Below are 26,036 nucleotides of genomic sequence, written 5' to 3'. Positions count from 1 at the left end.
CATAAATAGCGAAAAATTAATATTTGATTGATATAAATGTATCACCTTCGTTATAAACTTTTTTCTCTGTTTCGTAGCATAAAATTATTCTAAAACCTTGATGAGTGGTAAAAAATATTATTCAGATTGAATGAATTAAAAAATTATTAGACTAGCACATGCACTATAGTTATATTCGTATATCTACAAGAATAAACAGAATTGAAAGTTTTCTAAAATTTTCAAGACCAAATCATGGCAGAGCCATGAAAATTATTAACAAGGTTTCTGAAGAATTTGAACAATAATCACAATATACATCATTATAATTATTATCACAAAGTGCTATAACGCATACTGTAAAAAACCACATGAGAAGGCAATTGACCGTGAAAGGGTGGTAAAAAGTACGAGCAATGGCAGTGTTGGCATTGCACGAGCCAAGGTCGATCCGTTTGTAGGTACTCGGCTAAGAAACGCCCGAGCCTAACAACAATCGCACTTATTAGCATACAAATATACACGATTTTTCTCCGTTGACAAAAACTCATGGAAAATCACTTTTCCATTGTCGCGATTAAAGTGGGAAAAAATAATCGGTTTAGGGTGAAGGTAGTGCAGCCATCTAACCAACACGTGTTTCGAGTGTGTGCAATCATTAATTAGAAAGGCGAGCAGGTATAAGTATCAAAATCTCTCTACGTACTTATTAACGCACGCATCGAACCGATTGCACTGAGAACTGGTGTGGCAACCGCTCTCTTACAATGTGCTCCCGTAAATAGTCACGATTATTTATGCGAGCGTTACAACGAATTTTGTGAAACAATTCCCTCTGTGTACCATTGGCTTTCTCGATATAAAATTCTTTCGAAGCGACCGATGAGCATTCTAATGGGTGCATTTTTGTAGGATCGAGTGTTTTTGGAAAATACGCGAGGAAATTTCAAGAGAAAAGTCCAACGGAGTTTGATCCCGCTCGAATAATTGCATCGATAGGTTAATTATGCAGGTATTCGCCCTATAAACTCTATAAATTGCCAGGCAAAGTTTCTCGCGGCGCACGTGCCCTCCCACTGACATTGCCAGACAAGGTGGACCTCCGGAGCTCGCGTGCACGAGCACGCAACTCGACCAGGGTGCAGCGGAGCATTTTTCTTTACCGGATATGGATAACGCAGGAAATTTTTTTTTCTATCGTTCTAAGCTTTCCATCCACGTGAAACGCACTCCGATATACTGCAGTATGTATATACAAATTTTAACAATCGATATCCTTTAGACGTGTATTCACGAGTACATAAAACCTTGAATATTTTCATACAAGGAAAACTTGCCAGTGAAACTGTCGTGGAAATTTATTTTTGCGGAGGTAAATAAATCAGTGTAATAATTTCTATAAAATAATAACGAGTGTAGGAAAAGAGAGACGATATACTGATGTAAAATCGGTGAAATCGAAGGTATACGACAGAATCGGTCACGCGATGCTTTCGTTAAAAATATAGAAGGGCCGTAGAAATAGTATAGAAAACACGCCATATGATTTTCCTCGTGGAAATTGGTCTAACTTATATATGTGTATATATATATATATATATATATGTATATATAGTTCTGTTGTACATCGTGCGAGTATGTCTCTTTCACAAACACACTCGCGCACCGACTCTCTTTTTATTTTCATGCGAATCGTTCCTTCGTCAATGCGATACACACACATGGTACAATACACACATTTACCCCTGCCACGTCGCGCACAACTATGGATATTGCACCGAGCGTGCAGCACCAGCAATAAAATGGAAAGTGTTTTGAGAAAATTGCCCACTCTCATCACTCGAAAGGGAAATACTTCATTTCACGCTAGACCTCGCATATTAATATATATATATATATATATACCACTGCTAACGATTCTATCCATGTTTTCACAAACAAACTTTCCAACGATTCCCACAACTCGACTTTGGCATCGCAGCTTTGTTATCGCGCGAATCTAGGGATGGAGTGATCGTTCCAGGATAATCGAAAGAAACGCAAGAATAATTGCAGGAATAAGATCCATGCGGTAGATGCTGGAGTGTACTTCTGTGTACCCTTCAATCATGCTCGATGCGTTTGCTTTTACTGTTTATTATACGAGCATAGTCCATTGGAGAGGAATGGACCATTGGGTGGTAGAGAAAAATAAAGTGATACCAACAATGACGATATATATATATATATATATATATATATATTATAGAATTGTTGAATTATATACGCAACCAAACCTTGAATAAACAAATTCAAAGAGAATTTCTACGAAAAATCTTGAAGAATCGATATTAATTGACGGAAGAGAGGGAAATTTTATAATAAGGTTAGAAAGGAGCGAGAGAGGTATAGAATAATACCCATGGAAAAGTGGAAAAGGTCTGTTGGGTAAGGCTAGCAATTGGAGCAAGGGGAAATAAGATGGGTAGGTACAGGCACAAGGAGGAAACAGGTTGGAGCTGAGAGAGCAGAGTGCGCGCCTCGCTATACGTATATATATATATATATATAAACGTGTGCATTTTAGAGGTAGTCTATAAGTGCTGGTGGTGCTCGGTGTACCAGTGGTGCGTGCAACGCGATGCTGGACACAGCAGAGGGCTTATTCAATGTAATAATAGATTGTATCTACTGTGCGGCCGAGGCCTCCGGCGCAAATTACGGACAATCATGCCGGCAGCGAGCTATCGGCGTCATCTTTTTGGCCAAATAACACGCTACGCGCCTCTATTCCACCACGAGACCCCATGCGCGCCGGGAACGCGCACCGAGGGACTCCGCGGCGAGTTGTTCGCCGCTGCAATTATATTCGCTCCGGCGTAGACCTAGGATGCACCGTGGCTCCGGTAGAACGGCGATGCGCGGCTCCGGCAGAATAGCGACGCGCGGCTCCGGCAGAACGGCGACGCACGGCTTCGGCATGCCAGCCAGGACATTTACCGGACCGAAGCACGCGACCCTTATCCTTCTGGCAATTGATTTATACGAGCCTCGTCCTATCCTATCCATTCCCGTCTAGCTCTTCCTCCCGTGCTCTTTATATATATATATATATATATATATAGTACAGCGAGCGAAGGAAAACCCTAACGAGGTCCCGTGACTCACAAGCCGCGCGATCGCCTCGCAGCTCGACGCGCCGCCGATTCATTACTCGACGTTTCGCAGGGAGACTCTCTCCCCCCTCCCCCCCCCCCCCCCCTCGCCACGTTTCTTCGAATTCCAAATCCTAGCGGAGATAATTGTTGATACAGGTGTTCACGGTTCCCCGGATAAAAAAATTATCCGCTGAAAAATATGTGCACCGGATTTTATTGGGCGATTATCTTTTATTGCCGGATCATTATTGTTGCAGAGCTTTGTGGAAGAGAGGGAATTTTTCAGAAGCCGAGCTCTCCTCTTAAATATAACGCTTTTACAGGCGCAGCTTGGGCAAAGTGGGTCGAGTGGGGAGATTCTCGACGGTGGCTCGTAAGCTCGCTCTGTATTAGGAACGTCCCTGTGGGACCTTATATTTTTTATCGATTTAATCCTCCGCTAGTGTGCGTGTTGCACTATACATATATATATATCGTTCTACCTCGCAATTGTGGAATTTAGAAATGAGTCGCGAAAGCTGCTTTAGGAAGTTGCCAATTGGTCTCGCTTGTCCCGCAATTCCAGAACGATTTCTCTCGATGCGTCCTCTCATTTTTCGTCCCACAATCGTGCAAGTGCGCATGACGCAAAAGACGATTGCGCAATTCCGTGACCCAGCGCGTATTGGAATAGCATAACTCGGTCTGTGCACCCTTGCGGAGGACGCCTTATTTGCACTCGTCGCTAGACCAATTAGGCAACGTCATAAATAATAGCATGGAAAGATCAGCATACTTCGTTGAGACATTTCCCATCAAAAATGCGATACACCGGCCTTTTATAGAATTATTAACCGTTGCTCGAAATTGCATCAGTCTGGATATAAATAGAAATTTGTGTGACGTAAGTGGTTCGTAAAAACCGGATAAAACCTATATATATATATATATATAATAAGTGCTATTTAACTTGTTGGACACATTTCCTTCGATTCTCGTCAAAGCAAAAATCGAGCCCTTTTTTGCAAGGTTTTCGCACACACTTTCATAAAAATTACATTTTTTTCGTGCTGCCTACGAGTAAATGCACTTTATACAGATTTTTAATAAAAAGAGAGAGGGAGCTCGATGAGAATCAGAGGCGTTGAAGATTCGGCCGTTTAATCCGAAGACTGCAGCTCGGCTAAGCTTGAAATCAACTGTACGAATATAATCCCGGCTTAAAGTGTAACGAAGCCGGCGAGTTTGATGTTCCCGAGCCTCCGTCTCTTTGCAGGATCTAAATCTAATTGATACGAAGCTGTGGCCCTCTTTCGGAGCTTCCTCGTATCGAACTCTTACCAAGAATTCTTCCGAGGATTACGTTGTTTGCCTCGACAGTTAATTCGCGATATGTTAACGCGGTAATGCACCATTACGAGAGATAGTTTCCCAGGTGAAATTTACGTTCTTCCAGTATTCCCAGTGTTATGTATCTCGTTGCAACTTTTACTCTCTTTTTTTCTCCCTTTTTTTATTCAAAATGATTAACCCAGAGAAAAGTCAATCAGCTCGGCTGAATTACACGGGAAACTGGTAGAGACGTAATTAATCCGAGAAAAAATTGTCTCTCCAGACGTTGTGTATATATTATATGTGTACTGTCGGGAATAAAATTCTGAATGTAATCGACAAAATTGCACGTAACGTTGCTTTACACGCTCGGTAAATGTAAATCTTGCTCGACTGTACTCGATTCGTTCTTGAGACGTTGTAAGGTTGTAAATATTTTGAAGATGATTCGTTAAATGTAAAAATCGAAAAAGGAGGATGTTTTTAATTGGAATTTGATTTTTGTTCCATATAAAACATATATATATATATATCATATTTAGGATGTAAATTAATATTAAAACGTATACCACTACTATAATAGGCTCGACGGTCGCTATTCGAGGATATCTGCAATGGGACCAGTTCACTGCTGCATATAACAACTCTCACGCTTAACTTGCCCGACAACTGTTTTCTTCAATGTCAGACAGCCCCCAGCCGTAAGCACGTGGCCAGCCACGAGTTTTCGGCAAGAATGCAGCTTATGACTTTTCCACACAGACCTGCACCTATTATTTTATCTCCATCCCAATTTCTAGCAAAACTATATAAATTTCATAGCAAATGTGTATACCTGATTTAAATGGGAGTTGGACCAATTGCAAAATGCTTTAAATTAATAAATTGCAGTCTTGGAAAACGTGCTTGTTATACATCGGCTACCTATTAATATAATTAGTGTATCGGTCAATGAAAAGTTATTTCCACATCTGCAGCTATTATTTTATTTCCACCCAAATTTCCTAGCAATTGTCTATACATGATTTAAATATAAACGAAACAAATTGCAAAATGCTTTAAATCAACAAACTGCAATCTCAGAAAACGTACTTGTTGTACATCGACCACTTATTAATATAATTAATGCATCGGTCGATGAAAAGTTATTATCGAGCAAGGAGAGTAGGAATGCAAGCAGTGGCAGTGGGGTATCGGGAGGAGACTGGAATAGGAGGGGGGAGGGGTGTTAGGGGAGTAGTGGAAGTATCGCAAGTAAGGTCTGTGCAAGCGTAGCGTGGCTAATGAAACTACTCACGGCGATAAATTGCTCTAACCGAGCAGCCCGAGCTGTAATCTTGCAAAGGAAAGTAAAGTAAGTAGCGCAGGTGTAATGTAATAACAACGAGACGCGGTCTGCAGGCGTGGAAGCGACCGCACGAGAAGGAGAGTGAAAGAAAGTGAAAAAGTCGCCACGGCTCTCGGCGAATAACGGCTCTCGCCGAGTCTCGCCTGCTGTAGACCGAGTGAGATTGTGGGAGATCTGCACGGATGACCTCGATCGCTAACTTAACGCTCCCCTACACCTCTTTCTCGTTTGCTCTCCGTTTTCCGCACTAAATATAGTACGTGCACATCCAATACACTCTATTAGCTACATTTTTTACACTATTGGAGAATCGCGTTAAATATTGTAGTAGGTAATTGACGTATGAGAGATTTTCGATCCTCGAGAGGGGTGAGCGGTACAGAATTATGTATATATGCTGGAGCGTGGAGTGGAAATTAGTGTTCTGATTAGAGATAACGAGCACGTGCTGAGGACATTCCTGGAGATTGTTCAAAATCGATGGAGGAATTATTAAAATTATAGCGAATTTCAGTTTGAAGTTTTCTGATGGTGAAGGTGGTAGGATATTGCATTTTTTATGTCTTTTTAAAGTTTTTCAAATAATCGTTGGGAGCTTGTGGGCGGTGTTGCGTTTGAAGGTTCGTAAAAGTTTTGAACAAAGCTGGGAAACTTTTTGTTCTTTTGAGGAATCGTTTGAAAATACATAGGACGAATAGATGGATGCGAATAATGGATCGAAAGAACGTGAAATTGGTTGTTGAAGCTGCTTTCGATCTCTACATGAGTTTGGCGCGAGAAAGGTAAAAATATTTTTATGCGAATTATGCTGCTAGATACTTTTGGTCTGTGACATTTAAGCAAACGAGGCTATATGTCATTTGACACAGCTCCTGGATGACACTGATGTAATATATATAATTACGTTTAATGTCCTATTTTTGTGGTTGCAAAAAAGCAAATATATATTACTTAAATTTATAAATTTGTCTATAAAATATATTTTTCAATATTTACAAAATAAGACATTAAAACCATATCTCAGTACGAGCTATATCGACATATTTCAATGCAAAGACAAAGCACACTATATATTTTAGGTATAATCACCTTAATTAGAAAATTGTTTATACACATATACCACATGCAATGCACAAGTACAGTGGTTTGAGTACTCGATAACCGAGATACCTAAATTAATTATGCGAGTAGGCGTGAGAATGAGTATAGCGTATAGCTCGCTTACTTTCCGCATCACGTGCACCACATTTAATAGAACAAATTGTCCTAGCCCGGTCTACATTGCAGATTGCAGTTGTTCTATAAAGAAAAGTGAAATCAGCAGCACCGTGCTGGCTTTCAATTGGAAAGAATTTGCCGCGTAGGTGAGCTTACTTTATACACTCCATAACAACTCGGAGAATTTCTTCTGGACGATTTCAGCTGGGTCTGTGACTCTCGCACAAACCTATGTGTACTCACACGTACTTATAAAAAATCCTTGAATATAATTAACTACGATTCGATCGTACAATTATTGCACTGGAATTGCACGTTACGTTAATTGGGTAAAAATCGAAAAGTCGATCAGGGAACAACAATTATTCAGCCACGATTTCAATAAAGCAGGCTAGTAGTGTGCGGAGAGTCAATAGCCAAGTGCAATAACCAACCGATATCATCTCAGTTCATTAATAGAGATATGCACAATATGCTTTATATAAATGTGTGGATTAGTAATATCGTTACGAGACCACTAATACACTCGAACGACTTTCCTCCAGACGTTGCCTCACAGTGACATTATGGATCATCGTGAATAGGGGATGCAATCTTACTCGGAACTAGATTAAAAAAAACAATATACGTATTTTAATTGGTTGTATATATATATATGCGTCTATAATTTCTTAGAAGATAAGAAACGGTTGTTGGGATATTGTTCGAGTCAGAGTTATCAGGCTTCGTGCATATACAGGGTGGTATCGTTGAAGAACATAACGGGGGTGGTGGGGTGGTATCGCAGCAACATCGCGAGAGAAGACGTGGACGTGGGAGAGAGGAAGGCCGGTCGACGACATTCAACGTGCATAGTTCAAAGATAGGAGTTCGATGTGGTACATGCACACTTATATACTCTCACGCACACTCGCCCTTTGTTCACTCGCAGCGGCGCGCGCACGCACACAGACCTGCATCACCATATTCAGATCTGACCTAGTTTGGGACTCACGGTTCGCCGACACTGCGCTTTACCCAGAGAGCAAAAGCATCGAGGGTGATACGTACGTGGGATAGGGGAGGTATCCCCTACGCATGCATGCATCCACTCTCTTAGAATTCTTATGCATGTATATATACATATAAGGGAGCACTGATACAGTCTAAAAGTCATTTTCTTTAATTAATTAAAAAATTTGGGCCTGATATAGGGCTTTTATATATACGTACAGCTTTGAGTTTTCTCGAAATGAAATTTATTGTTTACTTAAGGATCTGATACGAAGGATTTTGAAGTGTTTGATTGGAAGAAATTCGTGCTTATACACATGCATGCATCCACTTTTAGAATTCTCATGCATGTACCTAAGAGTGCACTGATACAGTTAAAAAATGATTTTTTTAAAATAATTAAAAAATTAAATCTTGATACAGGCGTTTTATATACGTACACCTTTGAGCTTTCTCGAAATAAAGTACATTGTACTCTTAAAGATCTGATACGAAAAATTTTAAAGCGTTCGACTGGATGAAATTCGTGGTTATACACAAGTGTAATAATTGGTTTCCCCATGTATCAGTTATTGCTACCCAGTGGTACACAAAGGAAGGTGCAGCATATTTGCTGAAAACGATCAATAGCCTTGCTTGTATATCGAGGTTTTGATAACAGATAAACGGCTTCGTGCTGTGGCAACAATACATTTCGAAACAAACAACCCATGAATATTAATGACGTCATACATATCTAACGTGGTCCGAATTGCTGCCAATTTTGCATTGGCAAGTTATCCATCGTTCTCGCTCGCTGTATTACAAAATGGCTCGCCTGAGCTTTCGATTACGGAAGTTCGAGAGATATTAAAACTTGACGCTGCTGTTCACCGAAATAATCACGGTGGAAAAGAAATAAACGAAAAGACTCGGTTTGCTGCTTGCTCGGGAGATAATGTAAAGGTAATCGCGACAGAAAAAGATGTTATTTGCTTGAATAATGGTTTTGAGCAGTAGCTTACCTCACGAGCGAGCAAGCCTTTCACCAATAAAATATTTAAACATTGTGATTTTGCAGGTTACAACTAAAGAGTGAAATCGAAAGGGAAAGCAGGAATCGGTACGTGAATCAGCATCGATTTGCATTACACGGTGGATTCCATCATAGCGCTAAGAAACTTTTGACGATGAAATTTGGCAACGCAGGTTAACACCTTGTATATATACGTACAAGTGTACGACGAATATCGATGTACACACAGCCACAACTTCAAAATGTCAATCATTAAGATCAGATTGCGATCTGTATAATTTTTAAATAATAATAAAAAATATTGAAAACCAATAGAACAGCCTTCATCGTAATTAATTTACTAGATAAATATCACAAGCTATATATATATATATTTGCAAACAGTTTTCAAACAATTACATTTGTTAGGAGCCCGTATATTTAATCAGCATCACTTTCCTCGTGGGTTTTATTGAATAAAGTCAAGGTTGCTGGTATTGCGACATTTTAAAATACGATTTCGATTAAAGCGAATAGAAATTTTTATAAATTAAAGGAATATAAAGATGGATTCTTAAGAGTTGCTTGGAAATCGTTGCCTGTTTTTCTAACGAATAAAGAGACGTTTGGTGAGATATTCTCGGGTTTCGAGGAAAAAAATGTTTATTGGGTGGAGCGTGGTAAAACGAATCAAGTAGGATGCACAGTGACTTTGATGTACCAGGTTGAGTATACTCGAGCAAGTCTGCCGTTAAGTGGCGTCTGGTGAACCAGCTTACTCGGGACTGGAGAGTGTACATTTGCCCAAGGTGTCCGGTGTTATATTGGTCATAATATCGTCGCGAACCCAACACGTGTCCCGTCAACGTATGCCAAAGTCGCTTGGGCTTAGCACAGCATACTTTGAACGTCTCCGCACTGGCGCAGTTTCCTATCATCGATGACACACGATGCATCGATTTGGCACCGTGTACCACAGTCTTTCGCTCGACTAAATTCAATCATTCGTTTCTACACGATATTCGCGAACAGCTAGTTTCTTTGCAAATTCTCGATTATTTTTTCGAACGTTTCTTCCATTTGAGAATAAATCTTAAAAATAATACAAAATTTTTTAATCTTAGAACGAGTCAATTTTTTATAAGGTTTTAATAAAATATTTCACACTGACACGAATATTGATAAATAGAATTATTAAACATTGATAGACAATGAGGGCGTTCCACATAGATACAAGAAGCAACCATTTTTTTACCTTTCGAATAAACATTGATTTTCAGTATCTACGACTCGATGGTTATACTCATTTTTCAAGATAAAGGAACATACATTTACGCCACGCCTAAATTGTTTACTTTAATAACGTTTACAAGAGGATTCCATCAACTCGTGATAAGAATTCTAGCAACATTTTAGAAACACATTTTTTTAAGGTTTCTTAAATATTTAATCCGTAACAAAAATCTGTTTCTATATATATATACCTTTATCAGTTAAACCGGAAGTAGCTTGATAAAAATCCTATTGATTTTTCAAGGACGATCGAGATAGATTCGCAAGGATGACAAATGCGTTTTGCAGGAAAATAGGACACGATCCTAGAAAACGTAGGAATGGAAGACTCCACGCGGGAGAAGTGCATTGGACTTTGCTACTCGAGCGACAGGAGCGCACATGCAAGCTGCCACGTGCGCATGCTCCTCGAACGCGTAAACCCTGGCTACGCTGCCCGGAGCTTGCGGTTCCATCATCTGGGTCAACCAGACTCGGTCGCTTTTCACGCACCTGCAGCTACGCAGTTCGTTCCCCTTACGTCCCTCTCACTCTCCCAAATCATCATCATGATCATCAAACAAAATTCACAAATTTTCCATCTTTAAAAACGAAATTCCAGCACCGGTATAAAAAAAAAGAATCCGATTCAACGAACGGCACATCGAGGTCACGGTAGGTTGTGGGAAGGAAGCGTCGGGGCATGGGGGAATATTTGCTGGAATTAATGAAAAAAGCACTTAAATGAAAGGAAAAGAGGGAGGAATGAACTCGCGTGCGTGTGCACGACGGTAAATGCGAGCAGCAGCAGTATCACAACGCTGCGAGCTTTTGCGGAGAACGTCAAGTGGGTCAACGATGCACAGACTTCTCCTTTGACGCACGTGAGCGCGCACGCACACTGCCGCATTCGATATCGACACCCACGCTTCGTAATTTTACCTGTATTCGGTGCACAGTGCGCTCGAATATGGACGCTGGGCTCGCTTTGGTAACTGAAGAAAATATATGTGTGTGTGTGTGTGTGTGTGTGTGTGCATTTGGAAAAAGGCGTTGACCAAACCGACGTTGAGACACTGACACTTTTCGTGTACATATACACACACAACTATACATTATCCGAGCAACAAAAATAAAACATTTATTATCCCATAGCGATACACTCCTTTACATCGCAAAACACTTCTCTGAATTGTTTACGCGTGAAACTCGTAATCGTATACACCGCGAGGCTCTAATGAGCATTCGCATTTCAGTCGTGCAGAGACGAGTCCGACCGATTAACAATCGTCGGAAATTATTTTTGCACTCGACGCTGCGCTTCGAGATACGATGTCCGATTGTGTACGCGCTCGAACGTTCAGACGGATTGCGTAAGGATTTCGAGTAATAATAATAATCAAAATAGTAATATAGCGTAGACGTTAATCGGGCGCAAACGACCATCAGCGAATTTGTCGAGGCAGCCAGCGACCGATTTTACTTACCGATCAAAACAACGCGTCGTAATCGTCGCGCAAGAAGCGAATTTGGCGATTCGCACGAGCGACCGATCAAGAGACAAGGTAGAGTCTCGTGTACGTATAAAAGTAGATAAAGTCGTGTCTGCGCCGCCGTCGAGGCACCAATACAGCATTCTGCTTACCGATCAAAACAACGACGCGTCGTAACTAGTCGCGCATCGACGAAGCGAACTCGACGATTCTTACGAGCGAGCTCGTTCCGACCTTCGCGCGACCCGTCGCTGCTTCCATCGCTGCCGAAATTTTCGCAAAGTCGCACACAGCGGAGAACCGCGAAAAACCGTCAACTTTGATTCTCGATCCTTCCACACGCTCGCTCCTTCGCCGCGACGCCGAGAGTCGAGACGAGACTCCGCGCCTTTGAAAAAAATCGGTTCGCGACGAGAAACGAAGCGAGTGAAAGTGCGTCGCGTCTCGAATTCACGATTAGGCGATGCCGGGACTCATCCGTTCGCTCTCGGGCACCCGAGAGGAACCGAAAAAAAACTCGGTCCCCTCGTGGGCGACCCCCCCCCCCCTTCTCACACACACACACACATTCCTGTCAACCCGCACCAGCCAAGACAACCAGACGGAGACACCAGAGAAGGAGAGGGAGGACACCGAACTGCGCAAATGTTTGCGAACCGACGTCAAACTCCACGCGGGCTTTCTTTCAGATTCCACACACACACACACACACACACACTCCTCGAATCTTTTCAAGAATCTCGCGATTATTAATCGGTGGTTACGTCGGTCGAGAGAATTCAGAAGACTCGAAACCTCCGTCGCGTCAATAACATTGATTTAAGAACTTTGAACACAACGACGATCTCGACCGAAACTTTTTTGGAACCGAGTTGTTTTCTTCGAGACCCTCGCAAGGCTGTATTAGTTTTCCTGCTCCACTGCCACGATCGAGGGGAATATAAATACGAGAGAAATATTGGTCGACGATCACCTTCAAAATTTCAGTCCGAGTCGCGCGTGTCTGACATTGCGCTCTGACGAAATCTTTCTCGATAAAAGCGCGCCTCGCGAGCGAGTAAACAGCAGATTAATTTGCAGATCGAATCTCCTGCCTCTGATTACTCGCGAGCGTCTGGACCTTTGCGAATTTTTATTCGTCCTCTGTAGATTCCTCTTAATGCCCCAAAACAGAAATTGTTGCGTTTCATACTCGAGCTTCCTTATTTGTGTTTTTGGTCTCTCTTCGTGTTAACGAGATCGAAAACACGTGGAAAAGACGTGTTTTTTTGGTAGATTTTTATTGGGATTTATTTTTGCGAATTTTCGCCGTGACTTAAGTTTATTCGCATCGTGAATAAATCGTACACAGAATATTTTCATACACGTTTAGTGGGATAAGTGAGTCGCGGTAGGTCGACGAATGGATAATGAGAATCTCTGGGTTTTCGTATATAAAAGTCGAAGAAGAATAAGGGGCAGATGCGAGTGTGAGTGTTCCACACATATAACCGTGCGACGCCGGCCTTCGGAAATAATTAATATGCGTGTGCAACTGCATACGTGTGCACTGCGCTAATGTTCATCGATTATACACACATACACCTTCTATCCCCTATTCATCCGAACATGGTGGCTCGTGACCCACTTCCAACTCCGGGAATAACCGGCAAATTTATACATCTCTACCGTACACACACATACGCAATCTCTCGTTTCATTCGAGAACGAACGTTTCTGTCCATTGATGACGTACGCCAACCTACCCTCCTCCCAACGTCAACCCTAGCAATCGGACAGTTTCCTTCCTTTATCGAGTTAAACTCGGTTCGTGTACTCGATTCTCCTTTAGAATCAAAAATATTTATCGATATTTTGCCAATTCCGACAAACTTCACTCAATAATAATTTATAAAATTGTACAATTATATCTCTCCTGCAAAATCTCATCAAAGAACGAACCAATGCGACAAAATATTTTAACCAAAAATATAAAAGTGTTTTTCAAGTTCAAGATTGTTTTTGAGAATAATCGAGTTACAGGACACAGCACACTATATATATATCGCAGTGTTTCGTAGGTAAAGATCCAACAAATCAAGAATACTTCGAAATCGAACCAAGTTCTCGAAAGTACCTGTTTTGACCTCTCCCCGAATCGCTCGAGACTCCCTTATCCATCCCACTCGCTAAACGCGTGACGTTTGCACGAAGGCTGTGTCACGCGTGGAAGTCGTTTACCCCATTTGCACGCGGCCGTAAGCAAAGAGGAAGCGAGCCAACTCTGCACCGAAGAAAACCGAGAAATAACACAGACGCGGAGACGATGCTTCGGTATAGCGAGAACCGAGAAGCCTGAACTTGCAGCGGGACGAGGAAAAGGCTGCGCGTTATTGGTGCGAGCGAGAGTGGAATAGGATACACGCACGCGTGATAATAAAAGGAGAGAAACATTTACGCGAGAATGAAAGCGAACCGTGAGGAGAGGAGAAAAGATATATAGAGATGAGCCAAGGGAGCAAACAGCCGCCGGCACATTTCACACACAGACACACACACACACACACACACGAAAGTCTGTTCGGGAAAAGCGATTCAACGGGATGGAACATTAACTACTTGAAGAATTCGAAAAAAATATAACGAAACGTTAATGTTCGTTGTTGACGAGGAATATTTGGAAAGATGTGAAATTTTGTAGATGTGTGTGTGTGTGTGTGTGTGTGTTTATTTGTTTGGACAGAGTTTAATAGAGAAATTGAAAAAGATGAACCGCATGGAAATTGGAATGTTTTTGATAGAAGAGACCGGGTTCGGCGTGCGAGAGCGCGTGTTTGACTTCTGCCAGCCAGCCACCCCCTACTCCTCTTCCCCCCCCCCCCCCTCCAGCCGTTCTCCGTATGGCGAATGGGCCGCCGCGCCGACGGCGGAACGCGTTTGGCATACGTAAAGCCGCGTGTCCCTCGCCAAATCCGAAGCCTCTTCCGAGAATTTCGGCGAACGTCCGACAACTCGCGAGATCGTTCCGTGAAATCACCGATTCCACACGTGTTCACCTACGAATTAAGCAAAAACACCATTTTATCATGCCCCCTCCTGCGCTCGTAAAAGATTCTTCCTCGATTCTCGGGATCGATCGTTCAACTCTGCCAAATTTTCATCGTGCGGGTCTCCTGGAACGCGCGTGCCCTCCTGGTTCGCCAATTTTCTTCTTCCACTCCGGAGAACTCTCGCACGGTGCACGTTGCGTCTGATCGAATTAACGGGGCCGTGCGAAAATTATCGATCGCGAAATTCGGAACGCTAATGGCGTAATAATGGGAGGAGGAAGCTAGCGATTGTATCGACGTTTCAAGGTCAAACGGACGTTGAAGACGTACTATATATACTCGGTGAATATCGATGTCTTTTTTGGACGTTTCAAGAATTGATCCGGGACGATTCCAAAGTTGATCTGGAAATAGTGTTCGTCGAGCCACGGGAGGACCGAGTCCCGGAGGAACTCGTGTGTTTCGAGGATCGTTTAAAATTGATGCACAAAGAGCAAAAACCTCTGCGAGGGTCGAAGAGGCAGATGGCGATACCGAGTCGCGAGCTAATTCCTTCGATCGTTGCTGATCTGCATATGCTAAACGTTGCTTTGTGCTGTTAAACCAGATGTTTGATAAGTATAGACACAACAAACGCGTTATCGGAAGTATTTGCTAAATTTTCATCATTGCGTGCGTCGTTGTTTCATTCGAAACGTACGGCGAGATAATTTTTTTATTTACTTTATTACAGGAGATTGAGTTTCGTCCGTCGAGTGTTTTAAGCGTACAGGATTGGATGAATCGATATAGACGAGACTATGATGGGATCGCGTCGAAGAGGACTCTTCAGCATCTCGAATCCATAAGATCGAACGTTCGCGTAAGAGTGTGGTATAGCGCACGTTCTTATTATGGCCATGGTCTTAATCGCTGTCAACTGTACAGTTTATTAGCTTAAAACGATTCTGTTCTCGAAACAATAAATGAAGATCCACGCTGGAAGGTGAGTTGATACGAAGATCGGACCTTTTGATGCATCCGGACAACGATTTCAGTCACTGAGCGAAATACGATTATGATTGGGCAATTTTAATCGATAAATAATCACAGGTGTATTTTTTTTAGCAGCTGAAACCACCGAGTATCGACTGGATGCACGTTTTTTGACAGAAGACCTCTTCGGATAGTGTCAGAAACGTTCCTAAAACGTTCCAACGAATAAAATTGAATTCCTGAACGTTTTTGGTATAACCAGACGTTAGTATACTTTTTTTACTACACATACACAGACATACGTTATTAAATTAGCCAAGTTTATCGCGTGTTATCCTTCAAACCCGAATCACCGTTACGCTCGAACTTCATCGTCTTACAGAAGACGCGATACATCTCCCAATTTTCCCAAGTCGCGTGCAGGACCAAAGTGCACCAACCAAATTATTTCCACTTTATTACGCAACGATAAATACTAGTGCAGCAAGCGTCGATATAAATAGCACTCGACACTCTATAGGCGATCTAGCAGACTCAAGTCCAAATATTTCCCCTCGATTCCTCGAGTCTCGATCTCTCGCGATGTGACGAATGGTTAATCGTATATATTAATAGGTCCATGTGTGTGGATCGCGACGAATATCAAGTAAATATTGTAATTCGTAGTAGAATCTCTGTGCGAAATATCGAACAACGCGGAGAAAGATTAGAGCTGGTTATTTCGTAGTACCACGGGTATAATCGCGCGATTTTGTCGAGGTCGATTTGGCGAGTGCAAAATACGCGCTTGACCTTAAGGCGGCAATCGCTGTTGAGGTCAGCGAATAAAGCATTCGAGTGAAAAATCAGCAACCACTCTGGCCTTCGTTCTAATTCTTCCAGACTTTGGAACATTATACATATATATATATGTATAGAAACGTCAAGTTCTGATTTTGAAGAGTGGGGTTGTTGCAAAAAAATATAAAAATTTCAATCGAGCTCCCAATTCGGAAATTAAATTACACACACATCCGGTTTATAAAAATCAGCAACAACTGTGGAATTCGTTCTAATTCGTCGAAACTTTGGAATATTATACATATATAACAATATAAAACAAGCCAAGCTCTGATCTCGAAGAGCAGGGTAGCTGCAGAAAAATATAAAAATTTCAATCGAGCTCCCAATTCAGAAATTAAATTACACACACATCCGGTTTGCAAGAATCAGCAACGAGCCTGTTCACGCACCACTTTGAAATTATTGCACGGCCGACGGCGTCCACTGGCACCTATATACACACAGGGAAACCAAAGCTAAAGCCGATATTGGCCAGGCAGCAGCGTGTTTATTCCAGATACTCGATCCTCGCCGCGCGCATTACGTCGTCGTTCTCCGCCGCGCGATTACAAATGCAACTCTCGCAACTCGGAATGTTTGCACTCGATTGTTTTTCCAGACTGCTGCTCGTAAGAATTCGCCACCTACCAATGTGTTTCTCTCTCTCTCTCGAGACCTCTGCACTTTTTCCACACAGGCCGCACATTTTTCACTCCTCTCCTCTCGAGCAACAACGCTCCAACACCGACAAAACTCCATCACCGAAATCCGTAAAAATTATTTCACAAGCTTACGCACGATTCAAGCACGAATCTCGTTACGTGGCTGCACATTTAACGCTGCAGATATTGACCCAAATCGTATTGGATTGTGCGAACGTCGCACACGATCTCCTATCGGGCATTCCACTTTCGCAATATTATTGCCAGCTGAGATAAGCAGGTAGATAACAATACTTTAGGCTCGGGCTTTTCTGCATCTCGTACGCAACGACTTTGCTGATAAGATTCAGCGCTGATAGTAAATTTGTATTGCCAGTTGTGCTCCGAATACCATTTCCATTTTACTCAATCTCACGCTTTCCGTTTCGTCGATCGCGAGTTATTAATTTCGTACCTTCGTGTATAAACTTTGTATACGCTCTACCAGCGATACTCATAGATATTGTTTATTTTTATAAATCGAATCAAAATGGTTTTGAACATTCTCCAATGATCCTTGCTTCGATTATCGATATAATTCGCACAAATTTCGCCGATGAGAGGGTTGAAGCAGAAATGGAGGAACGCACGGTTTAGCATCCGGGGTATCTGGAGTACCTCGTGGCAGTGGCACAGACATAACGTATGTACAGTACGCGGCGCGTGCTGGGTGCGATAGGAATAGATCGGGACAAGACGGGTGACGTTGGCCGTTGCTCGCTCGACGTCCAAGTACTTTCATTGCAGTTATACAACCGCGGATCGAGCAAACGACCGCTGAAAAGAGAAATGGGAACAAGCAGGGGTTCTCAACCGCCGTTTACGGTCCCATCGACGCCGTCGTTGACGTCGCGACGCGTTCCAATTGCTATCGGGACACTTTCGATCAATACTCCCCCCCCCCCCCCCCCGCCCCTAAAGCCATCCTCTTCGCAGTTTCCAATTGGATTACGTCCGCGTGGTACCAATTGCGTAATTTTGTACGAACCTGAAGAGAAGCAAAGATTTTAAATCGATCAAACTTTCCCTTTGGCCATTCATATCTCGCATTATATATATAACGAATTTACTATATAGGATATTTGATTCTACTCGCGGAGGAAACTCGATAAAAATAAAGCGCGAGGAAAACTGACTCCATTAGTCTCCCTGCGCAGAGTTTCGCGTTTGTTGGACGCTGGTGACGAGCGTGACAGCGAGGAAATAATAACAGGGAGCCATGTTTATACGCGTCGTCCTATGCGATATACATATATATATATATACATAGCGAAAGGATGAATCGGTGTACCGCGACACAACGACGCGTGCATGTTTCGCGCGTGGAAAGAGTCGAACTGTACCGCAAGGTCAAAGACTCGAGGCATCCTCGTGTTCGGGAGACGATGACGCTTGGCCGCGGACAATAGCCGAATTTCAGACGCGTGGAACATTTTTCAGGCATTTAGCACAACTCCTTGTTTCTTTCTTCGTATACCTTTCCACGACTCGACGCTTTGCAGTAATCCGTGAAAATTTATTTTCTCTCTGTCGCTTGTTTACTCGGCTCATCTTCGTTTGTTCGTGGAACGAGTCATTTCTGGTGAGATGATTTGCAGAAAATTTAAAAATGTATGTATAGGAAAATCTTATGGTTGGTCTATGTGTTTGTGTTAAAATAGATTGAGTTGGGATTGTGTTGTATATATATATATATATATACTATATACAGAGTTTGCAGGTGCTACCGGACGAGACCGCGTAAACTCAATCTCAGCAAAAGTAGAAAAGTGTATCGTTTTATTTTTATTTGTACCGGGTGATTCTCTTAACGTGTACCGTCTGTAGAAATATTAGAGTTATATGTAGTTTCCGAGCTCGCATAATCTTACTGGCACGACATCAGTCACAACGGCCAAGTGGGTGCAAGCGTGAAATATTAAAATCTACAAGTCTACCAAACTGTCATACTTATTCCTCAAGAGTTGAAAAATGATAGCCCGTGGCTAGAGAAACATGCTAGTAGAAATATAGTGTTTCTATAGTGTTTTCGTATATTTTATCGTAAATTACTCGAGCTTTCTATACGCGTGTCAGTGCACTAACAATGTTTACAGGATTTTTGGTTAATTAACGAATTTTTAAACGTAGATAATATTTTTAACTTTATCACACAATGCACTTTTTTATTATATTGTATTTTAAAAAATTGAGTAATTATTAATTAAGAAATGTTCGAATAATGATAAAATTATTTTAATATAATTATAAAGTTCCACGTGCGTGCTGTCGGTGAATCGCGCATAGTGTTTTTTTTTCGTAATCACTGACAATTATTTATCCTCCATTGAAAATGATTTAATACTTTATTTTTATCACACACGTGCAATTTTTTTATTATATTAATGTAATTTTGCCGGAGTTGAGATTTTTCTCAATTAAAAATTACTCGATTGTTTAAAATACAGTGTAATAGTGAAGTGCATCGTATGATAAAAATATAAAAATATATTTATCTATACTTATATATAAGAGTCTCCGTTTAATTCCCAGAAATATATAAACATAGGGCGCGGCGCAAGTATGCGTTTGTGCAGTGTTTGGGTGCTCGCAGCGGTCAAGGACAACAGCCAGCCTCAAGGACTCTCGTAGTGTAAGTCTCAATGTTTTGATTTTAAAGCACAGACTGAACTCTCCAAAATAAAATCAATACAATTCAAATAGGTAATATCGTTTTTCTTCGTTTACAGTGGGCGACCTCAGTCTAAAGGTTATAGCATCCGTGTAGCGAGTATCCGCGACGAGCATTGGCAGTTTTAAACCGCGTGGCGAGGTGAAATTTAAAAAATCCGTTTCATAGAGTGCGTGTAGTACCGTTTTAAGAGTTCGCGTCGATTAGTGCGCGGTATTTTTAAAACCTCGCATCGCGTAGTTCCGTTTTAAGAGTTCGCGTCGATTATTACATGATATTTAAAACCTCGCATTGCGTGGTGCAATTTCGAAATCAATTTTTTGCGAGTGTGTTTCATCGGGCTTCATCATGGTCATCCTCTTCATGGTCCACAACGTCGCATCCTGCAGAAAAATCACCGTTGGAATTTTGCTGAACAAGTAAGTCCCACGGGTAAAACCGTGGAATTTTTTTACTAATCGAAGAATGACCGAAAACCTTCCGGTAGGTTCCAGTCAGTCCTCCTTCGATTCAAATAATTTCTTCTTTTGTTTTTTCGCATGTTTCCTAGGTTCATCATCGCAACAATATTTCTTTTGCGCGTGTAATTTTCTTTCATCCTTATAACTTTCCGAAATAAATAGCTCCTTATAACTTCGCGTATATTGGTTAGGAATTAAGCTTCCGGTGTGACAGGCTTTCTTCAACAGCATCTTTATCCTGATCCACTTTATCTGGCGGTCCCTGTATATATAGTAAAACTCTAAGAAATTCTTCTGGTTTCTTTTATACACTAGCGAAGAACAATATTTCCTTTGTAGGCAGTAACCCATCGAGTTTACCCTTTGTTGGGATGGGTAAGGGCGGAGGAAAGGTTCCCTTATCGCGAAACGCCGCAAGATTAGTGCGATAAGAATGGTGGGGGGGAGGGGGGGGGGGTTGTGGCAAGAGCGGCGAAAGAAGAATGCTTTGCGCGTAGGGATAATTTATGAGCTCCGAAAGAGTGATACGGAGAATGAGAGGGGGGGGGGGGGTTAGAGAAAAGAGACGGAGCAAGGAGGCAAGAACGTTCAGCTACATTAGCATCGCTTATGCCACCTTAGATTAACGACCAGTGCAATCCATGACACTTCTCGGAAGAAAAGTTGTGACCCAAAGAAAATTAATAACTATTCTCACCGAACGATCCCAGCAACAAGCAACATTGTTGCACACCCCAAAGCCACATTGTGCCAAAGCTCGGTGGCGTTACTACATTCGTACCGCTCGTTTTAATGGTAAACACAGGCAGTCGTACAGGCACACAAATTATCCCCACATTCGCAAATTGACTGATTTACAACCTTCGACCTCCGCGAGGTCTTTGCGTTTATTTAAAAAACAGTCAATTGGCGATACCGCGCTACGCTAGAAATAGGTATAACACGAGTGCTTTTAAATTGATTCACCGCATTCTCGTGGAACATTGTACACATTAATTTGTCTGCCCTCGCGTGGATAAACTTTTTGCTCCTTCTCGTATATCGGACCAGAGAGAAACCTGCAACAAAGTTGTCGGACTGAGTAACGAGGTTAAAGAACGTGGCGATAATTTTGCGATGCCGAATTTGTAGCTGTGATTAATTTCGTTAATGTATCCATCTTTCGCGTCGTGGAAATCTTGTCGAGTCCTTATAGCTGGGAAAGAATTGAACGCTGCAACACTGTGCACTTAAGCGAGGGCGATTACGGTGAAATCACGACCGGGTGGAAATCATTTGTTTGCCAACTCGACCACGATGCTTCCTCGACCGCTTTGTGTTCCAGTCTTACGCGTAGAGTGCGTGGGAAAAAATTCCCAAATATTAAACTCGAAGGTCAGACTCTGTTAAAATTTTAATTTTATTTCATTTATAAGAAAAAAAAGATAAACCCACTGATCCTCAACAAAATTGCATAGTAACATTTCCAGACGATCGTAACGCGATAAGATTTGATTTCCACTCGGTGCAAAATAATATTCTCTCCTGTGTATGGAAAGAATATAACCACGTGCTATGCTCGTGTCGATTGTGGTTTTTCCAGGTCATCTTTAAACTCGTTTCCATTTTGACCAACAACTGCTGTGTTAAACATTTTTTCCTTATATATATATACCTATGTTCTATGTTTGCGTGTGTGTGTGTGTGTGTGTGCTGCATGCACCTTGCAACTGCAAGCCCATTTTCCACGGCGCATTCCTAGAGCCCTTCCTCATCGTGCCACGTCTGCGGTAATGGTCCGCATTCTTTGCTCCTCCATTTTGTTGGTCTCCTAGAAGCGCGCTACCAGCACTTCTCGATAGAGAACAGAAACAACGATCGAACTCTGCCGAGGACTAACGAATCGTCATGCTTATTTCGTACACACACCCCTTTTTCCACAAAATATTCGTCGGACGTTGAAGAAAACCTCGTCCACTCGAACGCAACATTGTAACAAGCGCAGAATTTGTAGCTTATCGAAAACGAGGGAAATTAGTTGTGATTCCGTGGAACATGAAACCGATGACCTGTGGGAATCTGATGCACCACATTTGTAAATGTCAAAATAGTATTTATACGCTTATTATCGTTTTCGCTGTGCGGGGATAAAGATACACATTCGTGTTTCGCAATAATCAAGTTTGTATTTGCATGCACCATACTATATCCAGTATAAATGCGTATACCGCAATCTGTTGGATGTGTTCCATTTAAATGGGTGAAACTGTGCGTCTCATGCGTCCAAGTAAATAATATCTCGTCTCAAACTGAATTTATCGCAAATTAAATTCATCGTATTAGGAAGTTTGTTACAATTTATGATAAAATATTATTTTACGTGTGCAAAGATCCTAATAATTTCTGTTTCAATCGAGGAGAATTTGTTTTTGCGAATTTTGCAAATTTTTCAAGTTTTTTCATATTGAACATCGTATTTGTTATGGAATATTTCCATCGAGAGCAATCATGATATTTTTAATACTGGAGATCTGCAACACGAAAGCACTTGTACAGCAGACGATAGGAGCTTAAGAAGCACAGACCTTAGCAGATCTCTTTCGAGGCTGCAGCATGCAGCCACAGTTTGAATCTCCTCCACTTTATCTACTTGAGAATACACCTATAACCTTGGGCCATTCGTATATATAGGTTCAAGAGCACGCATAGGCAAAAAACTACAGCGATTCAAATTCAGGCAGTAAATTTTGCTCGATGATTGTTGCGATGGTCAGGATTCTTATCCCTCGAATTGATAAAAACATTTAATACGTTGAGAAAATTAAATGTCCAAGTTTTAAACTCAACTTTAATTTTTTGACTTGGAACGTGGAAGATATTATCATTTATTTCAGTAATTTAACATTAAACAGAGATTTGAACGAAAGTGATTGTTAAAAAGCAAATCCTCTTTGCTTAAAATTTAAATTAATAGAATTTGATAAGATTGATTCAAGGAAATTACAGTTTTTATGATAATTGGATACGAATAGATTCTATTGTTTTATTTTTAACATTTTTCTCGAGAGGTTTAGCATTCCGTTGAAACAGTTTGTTTTCTTATATAGCTGTACTTGTGTACATCTTTTATTCCACTAGCGTCTTCCAGCAAATATTTGATAATATGCTCCACTTCTAAAAGCGTCCCAACGATTGCGTTATCGATGCGCGTGTTTACCGGTAAGCTTTCCGCACACACACACCGTTCCTTTTTCTTATCCGACGAAAAACAAGTCTGCTTTAAATTTTGTGGACGTGTTATCGTACAACAATTGCATCTTGCTAGTTTGCTTGTATTTTAAAATCACCTTACAAATATAAGATTTTTAGAATTAAAACCAGAGGTTGTCATTCTGTTTTTGCAAAAATTAATCTTTGCATAAATTTTATTCGTGGTCGTTTCGAGTCTGTGCAATACGACTTGGTGCAGCGTCGTCTCGTCACTAATTTAACACGAATGCATCGACAAATTTTGCTCGCTATCCTTCTCGATCGTAATCATTGCAAGCATGACTGTACTCGGTTATTTATAACACCTTTGAGATTCTATACGTGAGCTAGTGTACAGCGATATTCCTCCGAGATAGAAACACCTCGCGGATATTTAACGTGTAACTCAAACCTTTTCAATCAATTTTGTCATTGACACTTTGCTAATTTTTGCAAATCCATTCAACGAGTACGTGTATACCTATATATACACTGGATTAATGAAACCAATTTCCTGCAATTTTATTCATTCACTCTGTATTTGAGATATAAATGTAATGTTGTATTTAATTGATTAATCTAGAAACAGGAGGAATATATATATTTATAAAAGTCATGAAACGTTTTCTAGCGAGGAATATGTGGCGAACAGGTGTACAAGACGAGACGACGTTGGGACAAACATATACAAAATAAATTAACCACTTTTAGAAATCTATTGCTCTTCGTTGTAGTTTCCATTTTGAACGTATAAAAAATGACTGCCAGCATTAATTAGCGAAGAAGAAAAGCTACATAAGCAATAGGAGAATTATTCCAAAATCCCCGAGTCGATACGAGTTAAAAACCATAAAATTAAGCTTATTATAGCAGCGCAGATTTTTCTTTAGCGAAAAGATTGACCCCATTATACTCTATTTTCAAACGTATACGAAAATATTACTGCCAAAATCGAAGCACATGTATGCCAATCAAAGTAAGTATAATTGCTTTAATTACCACCGTTATATGATTAGCAGCGTTGGAAGAATAATAAGATTTGAAATAGCCTCGTCGCTTCAAGGTATATAGTTTCAGGTTATCAGGAATAGTTACGTAAAGGGAAAATAATTGGGTATTCGGTAGAATAATATACGGAAGACGAATATTGGAAATTTTTAGAGATAGAATCGATATGGAAAAAATGTTAATGAAAAAGGCTTACGGCATCGAGAAAAGGGGAGTTGGGGGGGGGGGGGAGAAAGGGAGAGAGAGAGAGAGAGAGAGAGAGCAGGCAAGGTCTGGTTGTTGGGAGTGTCGTGCCTCGATCAAATTATTTCGTCCGGATCGTAGCTTTGATCCCGGGAGACAGGTTGCCGCTCTCCAGTTTGTCGATCGATAACGCGAGACATCAAGGAGCCGCCGCGCGTCGACCAATCAGCTGTTCGCCGGCAGCTCGGCAATTCGGCTCGGCCAACCCTGACAGCTCGTTATTCGATTGCGATCGATGGACGCGGGGCAACGTTCGACTTAAAAAGACCCGAAATACAAAAACAAAAGCATTATATGTATATTTCGTACGCATAGTGCATCTACACCTCGTCACTTCCGGTATTCGATTATTCGTTCATTTATATACAAAACCCAATTAACCAATTTTTTAATCACAAATGTAAACCTTTGGATCGTACCAATTTAAATGTCGTTTGTCGAAAAGAAAAGTAGAAACGAAATTATTCCATCGCAACCGATTTCTCTCGATCTCGTCTAAACACACTTTTCTCTGTAAAAATCTGATTAAACACTGCATTGGCCTGTATAATTGATTCTAAATATATGCAAAACCCCCGGGAAAAAGTTTGCTCTCGTGCAAAGCGCACGTTTCCGAGTTTTCCGTCACGAGGGAAATGGAGAAAGGTTCGAGAGTATGAAAAGTGTTGCGGCACGCGAGTAGACGATTCTTGCGTTCATTTTTCACGCCATCCATCGCTGAGGTTTATTTTCAAAGGCAATTAGAGCTGCATTTAAGTGTCAGCTGTAACTCTTCCGACTGCTTACCGAGCGGAGATTCGCGAGCAGCAATTAACGCGTACGAAATGGAAACATCTGTTCCGCACCGATCCGCCACGCATCAAACGCCTTTTATCGCATCTGCCAGTGATTCTTAAACAAATGCTTATTTCCATACGAACCCCGGGAAAAATTGGCGAGAAACGAGCGATCACGACGAAGATGGCGCGAATCATCTCGCGTTTCTCATTTTCATGGGAAAAAATCCTCCCTTCTTTCTTTACTCGCTCAAACGATCGTACGACCCACGCAAAACCGCGATGGACGGTGATAAAATTAAACGCACGCTGCAGTCATTTGGTTAATGACGCCACGCGTGGCCGAGGAGAGAGAGAGAGCTTAAAGCTCGGCCCAC

General features: G+C 41.4%; 1 protein-coding gene across 5 annotated transcripts in view; it reads right to left on the bottom strand.

The window, feature by feature from the left end:
* Oatp74D (Organic anion transporting polypeptide 74D) overlaps positions 1–26,036 on the bottom strand; it is a 76,121-nt gene that overhangs the window by 18,129 nt on the left and 31,956 nt on the right. The window contains exon 1 of one of the 5 annotated variants that reach the window (XM_066745153.1): positions 21,371–21,462. The exons of the other annotated variants lie outside the window; for them this stretch is intronic. The gene's annotated coding sequence lies outside the window, so the exon portion shown is untranslated. Of the gene's footprint in view, positions 1–21,370; positions 21,463–26,036 lie in introns of those variants that run through there. 5 annotated transcript variants of the gene reach the window in all.

Source organism: Prorops nasuta, unplaced genomic scaffold, assembly GCF_024137725.1.
Source record: "Prorops nasuta isolate Cenicafe-Biocafe unplaced genomic scaffold, Cenicafe_Pnas_1.2 PNAS00059, whole genome shotgun sequence".
Taxonomy (NCBI): Eukaryota; Metazoa; Arthropoda; class Insecta; order Hymenoptera; family Bethylidae; genus Prorops; species Prorops nasuta.
The sequence above is the reverse complement of the archived record's forward strand: the minus strand, read 5'-3'. Positions and strand labels throughout refer to the sequence as shown.